Raw genomic sequence first — 8733 nt, forward strand, 5'->3', positions numbered from 1 at the left:
TCCAGGAAGCCCCAAGACAGAAAACAAATCCTAAAAGTAGTTATATGTGGCCAGGCACGGTGGCTCACACCTGTAATCCAGCATTTTGAGAGGCCAAGGCAGGCAGATCATTTGAGGTCAGGAGTTCGAGACCAGCCTGGCCAACATGACAAAACCCTGTCTCTACTAAAAATATATATATATATATACAAAAATTAGCCGGGCATGGTGGCATGCACCTGTAGTTACAGCTGTTCAGGAGGCTGAAGCATGAGAATCGCTTGAACCCAGGAGGCAGAGATTGCAGTGAGCTGAAATTGCGTCACTGCACTCCAGCCTGGGTGACAGAGTGAGACTCCATCTTAAAAAAAGTAAAAGTAGTTGTATGTGAAATTATATTTAAAGATTCTTGTGAACTTGATGTGGCTATCCATTAATTAATTTCACAAGTATGGATAGAGTACCTACCATGTGCCAGGCCGTGGAAATATAAAATATAGCTCCTGCCCCTGAGAAACGTATGGTCTTAGTGGGGAGAGAGACACACGAAGACAATATGAATTAATACTCATGAATAATAATATTCATGAAGAGAATACAATTAATATGAATAGGTTGGAGCAAAAGTAACTGCAGTTTTCGCCTTCAAAAGTAATGGTGAAAACCGCAATTATGGCGGGGCGCGGTGGCTCATGCCTGTAATCCCAGCACTTTGGGAGGCCGAGGTGGGCAGATCACGAGGTCAGGAGATCCAGACCATCCTGGCTAACACGGTGAAACCCCGTCTCTACTGAAAATACAAAAAATTAGCCGGGCGTGGTGGCAGGCGCCTGTAGTCCCAGCTACTCGGGAGGCTGAGGCAGGAGAATGGCATGAACCCGGGAGGCGGAGCTTGCAGTGAGCCGAGATCACGCCACTGCACTCCAGCCTGGGGTGACAGAGCAAGACTCCATCTCAAAAAAAAAAAAGAAAGAAAACTGCAATTACTTCTGCACCAACCTAATAAGTCCTATGTAAGAATATATCATGAAAGATGTTAGAAGGCCACTGTGCCTAGCCTGAGTGATTGGGAAAACTGTTCTCAAGGAGATGCTGTCTGATATGGTCTAGCCCAAAGATGTCCAGTAGAAGCATAGCACAAGCCATGTGTGTAATTTTAAATGTTCCAGTGGCCATAATTTAAAAAGTAAACACAAACAGGTGAAAATAATCTTAAAATATTTTATTCGACCCAATATATCCAAAATACTACCATTTCACCATGCAATAATGTAAAAATTATTAATGAGATATTATACATTCTTTTTATTGTACTAAGTCTTTGAAAGCCAGTGCATATTTTGTACTTACAGTACATCTCAATTTGGATGCCAAATTTTCAACTGTTAAAGTAAAATGTAGTCCTATCAAAGCAATAAAGCTGTGTTTAACGGAAACATATATTGCTTGGATTTAAAATTTGTAATTTAAATTAATTGAAATGAAATAAAGTAGAAAATTCAGTTCCTCACTGGCAGTAGCCACATTTCAAGTAATCCATAGCCACGAATGACTGGCAACTTCCATATTGGAGAGTGGAGGCTTAAGTGGATAAATAGATGTAAAACAAAGAAAGTAGAGAGGATAGGGGACCGACACGGTGGCTCACGCCTGTAATCCCAGCACTTTGAGAGGCTGAGGCAGGCAGATCACGAGGTCAGCAGATCAAGACCGTCATGGCTTACACGGTGAAACCCTGTCTCTATTAAAAATACAAAAAAAACATTAGCGGGGCGTGGTGGTGGGTGCCTGTAGTCCCAGCTACTTGGGAGGCCGAGGCAGGAGAATGGTGTGAACCCAGGAAACTGAGCTTGCAGTGAGCCAAGATCACGCCACTGTGCTCCATCCTGGGTGACAGAGTGAGACTCCGTCTCAAAAAAGAAAAAAAACAAAAACAAAAATTCACCAGGCATGTGCTACTCTCTGGAGGTTGAGGCAGGAGAATCGCCTGAACCCGGGAGGTGGAGGCTGCAGTCAGCCGAGACTGCGCCACTGCACTCCAGCCTGGGTGACACAGCGAGATTCCGTCTCAAAAAAAAAAAAAAAAGTAGAGAGGATAGGGCAGAAAAACAAAACAAAACAAAACAAAACAAAAAAACAATATGAAGAAAGGCACATGAAGAAAGGTATGGGATTTGGCCAGGCACAGTGGCTCATGCCTGTAATCCCAGAATTTTGGGAGGCCAAAGTGAAAGGATCACTTGAGCCCAGGAGTTTGAGAGTAGCCTGGGCAATGGAGTGAGACCCTGTCTCTACAAAAAAATAAAAATATAAAAAATGAGTGGAGCATGGTTGCATGTGCCTGTGGTCCCAGCTACTCAGGAAGCTGAAGCAGGAGGATCATTTGAACCTGGGAGTTTGAGGCTGCAATGAGCTATGATTGCACCACTTATGTGCACTCCAGCCTGGGTGACAGAGCAAGACTGTCTCTAACAACAATAACAACAACAACAACAATAGTATGGAATGTGGAACTCTAAGCAGCTTAATATTACTGTGATTCAAGGGGCAGGCCTAGAAATGGGAAATGAGCCAAGGGTGGTGAAGGGATAGATCAGAGACAGTCAGAAAGAGCCTTGGGTGTGAAAAAAACAAACAAAAAAAATCGAATATGAACTGTATGTTTCACTTAGTATGGCCAAAATTGAGCACAGAGGAACTTTCAGTAAGGATGCCTATTGGCTCACATGGAACATGGCAGAGGTAAAGCAGGCCACACGACTGATTGGTCCAAGTACTCAGGAGTATAATAAGGGGCCCAGAGCCCTTCTTCCTCTCTACTCCATCATCCAGAGTGTTGCCCTCATCCTAAGGCCTGCACCCCTTGGAGTCACAGTGTGGCTGCCAGCTTAGTGTGGAACCCCGTGGTAGAAAGTGCTTCTGGGCCGGGTGCGGTGGCTTATGCCTGTAATCCTAGAACTTTGGGAGGCTGGGGTGGGAGGATCACTTGAGCCCAGAAGTTTGAGAACAGCCTGGACAACATAGCGGGGCCCTATCTGTACAAAAATTGTTTTAAAATTTAGCTGGGCATAGTGGCATGCACCTGTGGTCCCAGCTACTCAGGAGGCTGAGGCAGGAGGATCACTTGAGCACAGGAGGTTGAGGCTGCAGTGAGCCATGATTGCACCACTGCACTGCAGCCTGGGCCACAAAGTGAGACCCTGTCTCAAAAAAATAAAAATAAAAGAGTTTTAAAAAGAGAGTGTTTCTGCACTGTCATTTCAAGTAGGATCCTGAAATTTACCTGATAGGACCATCCCAGGACACAGTGCCCACCCTGAAAGGAGTGACTGTAATCAGGGAAATAAAAGGTGCTGCCTGGCTCAAGTTATTCAGGGCTCTCAGCTGGAATAAGCAACAAATTCCATGGGCTGCATGGGGATATAATTACCTGAAGGAAAATCTGGATACTGCTAAAGTGGAGGATAGTTACATGGGTGCTGGGTGGCAACCAACAAATGTCAAGTGCTGTGCACCCCTTTGGCTACTCAACATGTGCTCATACCTATCTTCCACAGAAACATCCTTACAAATGCCCATACCCACATAAAAATGCATGCAACTCAAATGCCCATACCCATATAAAAATGCATGCAACTCAAACGGAAGAGCCCAGAAGCTTGTATGATTACTACACCCTGTGAAATTTCTCTTCTTGAAATTCACAGGTAACTTCTAGTGGTCCAGTGACCTGTGATTAAATAAGTTATCTACCCCCAATACACCCAATACAGTGAAGAAAGAATGGGAGGTATACAATAAAAACTTTGGGAAGATGGGAAGTTGCACATATCGTATCCTAAGAACAAAAAATAGGCCAGGCATGGTGGCTCACACCTGTAATTCCAGCACTTTGGGAGGTGGGGCAGGTGGATCACCTGAGGTCAAGAGTTCAAGACCAGCCTGGCCAACATGATGAAACCCCATCTCTACTAAATTTACAAAAATTAGCCAGGCATGGTGGCACGCATCTATAATTCCAGCTACTCAGGAGGCTGAGGCATGAGAATCGCTTGAACCTGGGAGTTGGAGGTTGCAGTGAGCCAAAATTGTGCCACTGCACTCCAACCTGGGTAACAGAGTGAGACTTTGTCTCAACAACAACAAAAAAACTAAGAACAAAAAATAAGTAAGACATCTGGCAATAGAAAGAATTATTGGTATCTAATATAGACCACAGAGGGTCACTTTTGTCCATCTGTCCTCCATGGGCATCTCTGAGGAAGGCATTGGGAACATGCGTTCTCTGAGGACTGTAGTGCTTTAGCAGTTCACTACCTTTGATGCGAGTTTGGGTGTGTTATGGTCATAACAACTCTCTAGACTGGATGGCTTATAAACAACAGAAATGTATCTCTCATGGTTCTGGAGGCTGGAAAGTCCAAGATCAAGGCACTAGCAGATTTGGTTTCCAGTGAGGGCTCACTTCCTGGTTCATAGACAGTCATGGTAGAATGGGTGAGGGAGCTCTCTCAGGCCTTTTCTATAAGGGCACTAATCCTATTTGTGAGGGTTCCACCCTCATGACCTAATGTCCTCCCAAAGGCCTCACTTTCAAATGCCATCATATTAGGGGTTAGGATTTTAACATGTGAATTTAGGTGGGGACACAATCTCTAGCCAATAGGGGCTAGAAATTGACTAAAAGTATGCCTAACAATTTAAACAATTGCAGACTATTGTCACCCTTTATTGCCATTTCTTTGCAATACACATCCCCCAAAAAGCTAATAGGCTTTTCATATTTTTGCCTCTAGACAACTCCATTGGGCTGAAACCATAGCCAGAGGTTTTGTTTGATCATGTGTTTTCAACCTGGAAATTTCTACTTTCTGGCCCCAAATCTCTATGCTTCACCTGTCTACTAGTTTTCAAATTTTTTGGCCATGACCCATAATGAGAAATGACTTTCCTTCTTGACCTAGTATACAGTTATGCACGTGCATATTGATATGTATTTATGTATAACTAAATCATGAGTTTTACACAACAGTATTTATGGTCACTACCTGTGCTACATGCTAATATTTTCTAGTCCATTGAAAGAGGAAGGAAGGAAAGAAAGGAAGGAGGGAAGAAGGAAGGAAAGAGGGAAGGAAAGAAGGGAAAAGAAATGAAAAACAAGCCAGTAACAATCCATCAAATTGAGTTTACAGTCCACTAATGTGTCATATCCAAAGTTTGAAGCACTACCTTTATTTAGTTCAGGCCTAGTGTGTGGCCTCTTCCTTCATTTTAGCCTCTGCTTTGTAGGAAATAAAGACAATAGCCTTGGGTAGGCAGATTCTTATTTCTTCACGCCCTCAGACTGTTCCCAGACACTTCACAAAGCGCATGCATCCCCCTTACTTAGACAGACAATGTTCACCGGGACAAGCCGGGAGACAGCCTAGGATGAGGCAGGCCAGGCTTTTTCTGTGTTCTCATCTCATCTTCTGAGAACCCTCCCTGTTTCTGGGTGAGTAAACTGGGTTTGAGATAGAAAAATGTGGATTTTCCAGCCCTGCAGGACCCAGGGTTAGGACTTTGGGTCATTTAAATTACAGGCCACAGGTGGAAAGAACCTCTCTTAGCCAACCAGAGTGCTTTGACTTCTTGCTGGAAAACAGGGCGCTTTCAGCCTGCCTCCCAAAGTGCTTCGCTGAAGGCTGCTGGAAGAAGCCAACCCACTCCAACATCCTGAATGTTTTCTACTAAACTAAGCTTTGATAGGTACACGGTCTGCATCCCCAGGTACAAAAAGTGGCAGTTTCATCCTCAGCACAGTGGAGGCCTCCAGCTTCCCAGCCTGGAGTCTGGCACCCTCCCCAGCCACTCCTGGCCTTCTCCACTTGCAGTTCCACAATGTAGGGAGTGTTCGTTACACACTTCTGGTTCAAACTCTCATTCCTCCTCTTGAGAACGAGCCTCTCTTCTCCAAGCCCTCCTTGTCCTAAGGAAAATGCCGGTGAGTGAGTGACTGCCAGTAAATCCCCATTAATGATGTAGTCCGAATTTTCATGGGACACTCCCCAGCCACCCACCCATTCAACCCGGCTCTGGAGTTTCTGGATTTCAGCCGGGAGACTCTTGAAGGTAGGAACAGTTTTCAAGACCCAAAGGGCATAAGCACTAAAGGCAGAAGGAAGCAGTGGAAGCAGACAGCAACTTTGTTTGTTTGTTTGTTTGTTTGAGACTGAGTTTCACTCTTGTTGCCCAGGCTGGAGTCCAATGGCACAATCTCTGCTCACTGCAACCTCCGCCTCCCAGGTTCAAGCGATTCTCCTGCCTCAGCCTCCTGAGTAGCTGGGATTACAGGCATGCACCACCACGCCTGGCTAATTTTGTATTTTAATAGGGATGTGGTTCTTCCATGATGTTGGTTATGCTGGTCTCGAACTCCTCACCTCAGATGATCTGCTCTCTTTGGCCTCCCAAAGTGCTGGGATAATAGGTGTGAGCCACCACGCCTGGCCAGAGCAACCTTTTAGAACCAGGCAACCCTGGACTTGATTAGTGGCTTCATCACAAACAATGTGAACTTGAACTCAAGTTATCTCACTAAGCTTCAGTTTCCTCGTCTGTGAAACTGTCTATAGCAGTGCCTCCTATAATTATGAGGGCCAAATGAAAGACATAAAGCATCTAGCCCTATGCCTGTCCTTGAGGAGGTGCCCCAAAAAAGTTGCTATCTGGTTCTAGAAGCAAGGTGATTGTAGAAGATGGGAGATGCTGAAGGAAGCCAAGTATGGATACTGGACTCTTGAGAGAGGGTCTCACTCTGTCCCCCTGGCTGGAATGCAGTGGCATGATCCTGGTTCACTGCAGACTCGACCTCCCAGGTTCAAGCAGTTCTCCCCACCTCAGCCTCCCAAATAGCTGGAACTATAGGCACGTGCCTCCACACCCAGCTAATTTTTGTATTTTTTTTTTTTTTTTTTTTTTTTTGTAGAAACAGGGTCCCATTATGTTGTCCAGGCTGGTCTCGAACTCCTAGACTCAAGCGAGCCTCCTGCCTAAGCCTCCCAAAGTGCTGGGATTACAGGCATGAGCCACCGCGCCTGGCCTGGACCCCATAATCTTGGGGCAGTGATAGATCTTGGACCGCTGGAGTCAGACTTAAATGGTCTCCCGCAAGGCACTAACTCAGCAGCATCTGCTGAGACTTGGAGATGAGGGGCAGCCAGGATCAGGGTCTAGTTTCTCCAGCAGTTGGTCCTGAACTTCAAGATATTGACTTCCCCAAGAATTGCTGGTGGCCGACAAAGAAGGCCTAGGGAGAGAAGCTGAAGAGAGCTGCTTCTATGAGAGTAGACTCTTGAGGAATTGCTGTAGAAGGGCCTGGGGTCCCAGGGTAGAAATCGTAATCATCTAGGCATGGTGGCCTGCGCCCGTAGTCCCTACTGCTTGGGAGGCTGAGGTGGGAGGATTTCTTGAGCCCAGGAGTTTGAGACCAGCCTGAGCAACACAGCAAGACCCCAACTCTTTAAAAACAAATGAAAATTAGGAAATAGCAGTAATCCTTTGCTTGTGAGTTGGCCTTGTCATCAAAGACAGGCTGACCATTCACGATGTGGCAAAACTTATTTCCTTGCAGAAAACTGCTAGTTTTCCCATTTTATTTTATTTTATTTTTTTAGTTTACGTTTTTTGAGACAGGGTCTCACTGTGTCACCTAGGCTGGAGTGCAGTGACGCGATCATGGCTCACTACAGCCTCGACCTCCTGGGCTCAACAGATCCTCCCAGCTCACCCTCCTGAGTAGCTGGGACTACAGGCATGTGCCACCATGCCTGGCTAGTTTTTAAATCTTTTTCATAGAGATGGGGGTCTCACTATGTTGCCCAGGCTGGTCTTAAACTCCTGGCCTCAAGTGATCCTCTCACCTTGGCCTCCCAAAGTGCTGGGATTACAGGCATGAACCACCATGCCTGACAGTTTACCAGATTTCTGATAGCAACCCAAGGGATGATTAATAAAGAATATTAAAAAGGTAACTTTAGTTAAGAAAAGTCCAACTTACCTTCAACCATCGTATGAGACCATCACCAAATAGCCTCAGAAAATGAGTAGCATACACGCAAAATCCACTCCCTTGAAAGTTTCCAGCCAGACACAGTGGCTCACGCCTGAATCCCAACACTTTGGGAGGCTGAGGTGGGAGGATCACTTGAGCCCAGGAGTTCGAGACCAGCCTGGGCAACAGAGTGAGACCCCCAACTCTTTAAAAAAAAAAAATGGCCAGGCGCAGTGGCTCATGCCTATAATCTCAGCACTTTGGGAGGCCAAAGCGGGCGGATCACAAGGTCAGGAGATCGAGACCATTGTGGCTAACACGGTGAAACCCCGTCTCTACTAAAAATACAAAAAAAGTAGCCAGGCATGGTGGTGGGCACCTGTAGTCCCAGCTACTCGGGGAGGCTGAGGCAGGAGAATGGCTTGAACCCAGGAGGCGGAGCTTGCAGTAAGCCGAGATTGCGCCACTGCACTCCAGCCTGGGTAATAGAACAAGACTCCGTCTCAAAAAAAAAAAAAAGTTTCCAAAAAAGAGTCTCAGTCATGGGAAAAACTATTTGTTTTAACCTTCTGTCCTTGAAATGTAGAAACGGACACATGGTACCCCATTAGTAGGAACGAAGACCCGCCATCTGTGTTTAATTCCACTTTCTCGTATCTCTTCTAGAACATTCCTTCCTGTGCATTTGTTGCTGGCATTCACCTCCTTGCCTCTTCCCA

This window comes from Chlorocebus sabaeus, chromosome 5 (genome assembly GCF_047675955.1).
Source record: "Chlorocebus sabaeus isolate Y175 chromosome 5, mChlSab1.0.hap1, whole genome shotgun sequence".
NCBI lineage: Eukaryota > Metazoa > Chordata > Mammalia > Primates > Cercopithecidae > Chlorocebus > Chlorocebus sabaeus.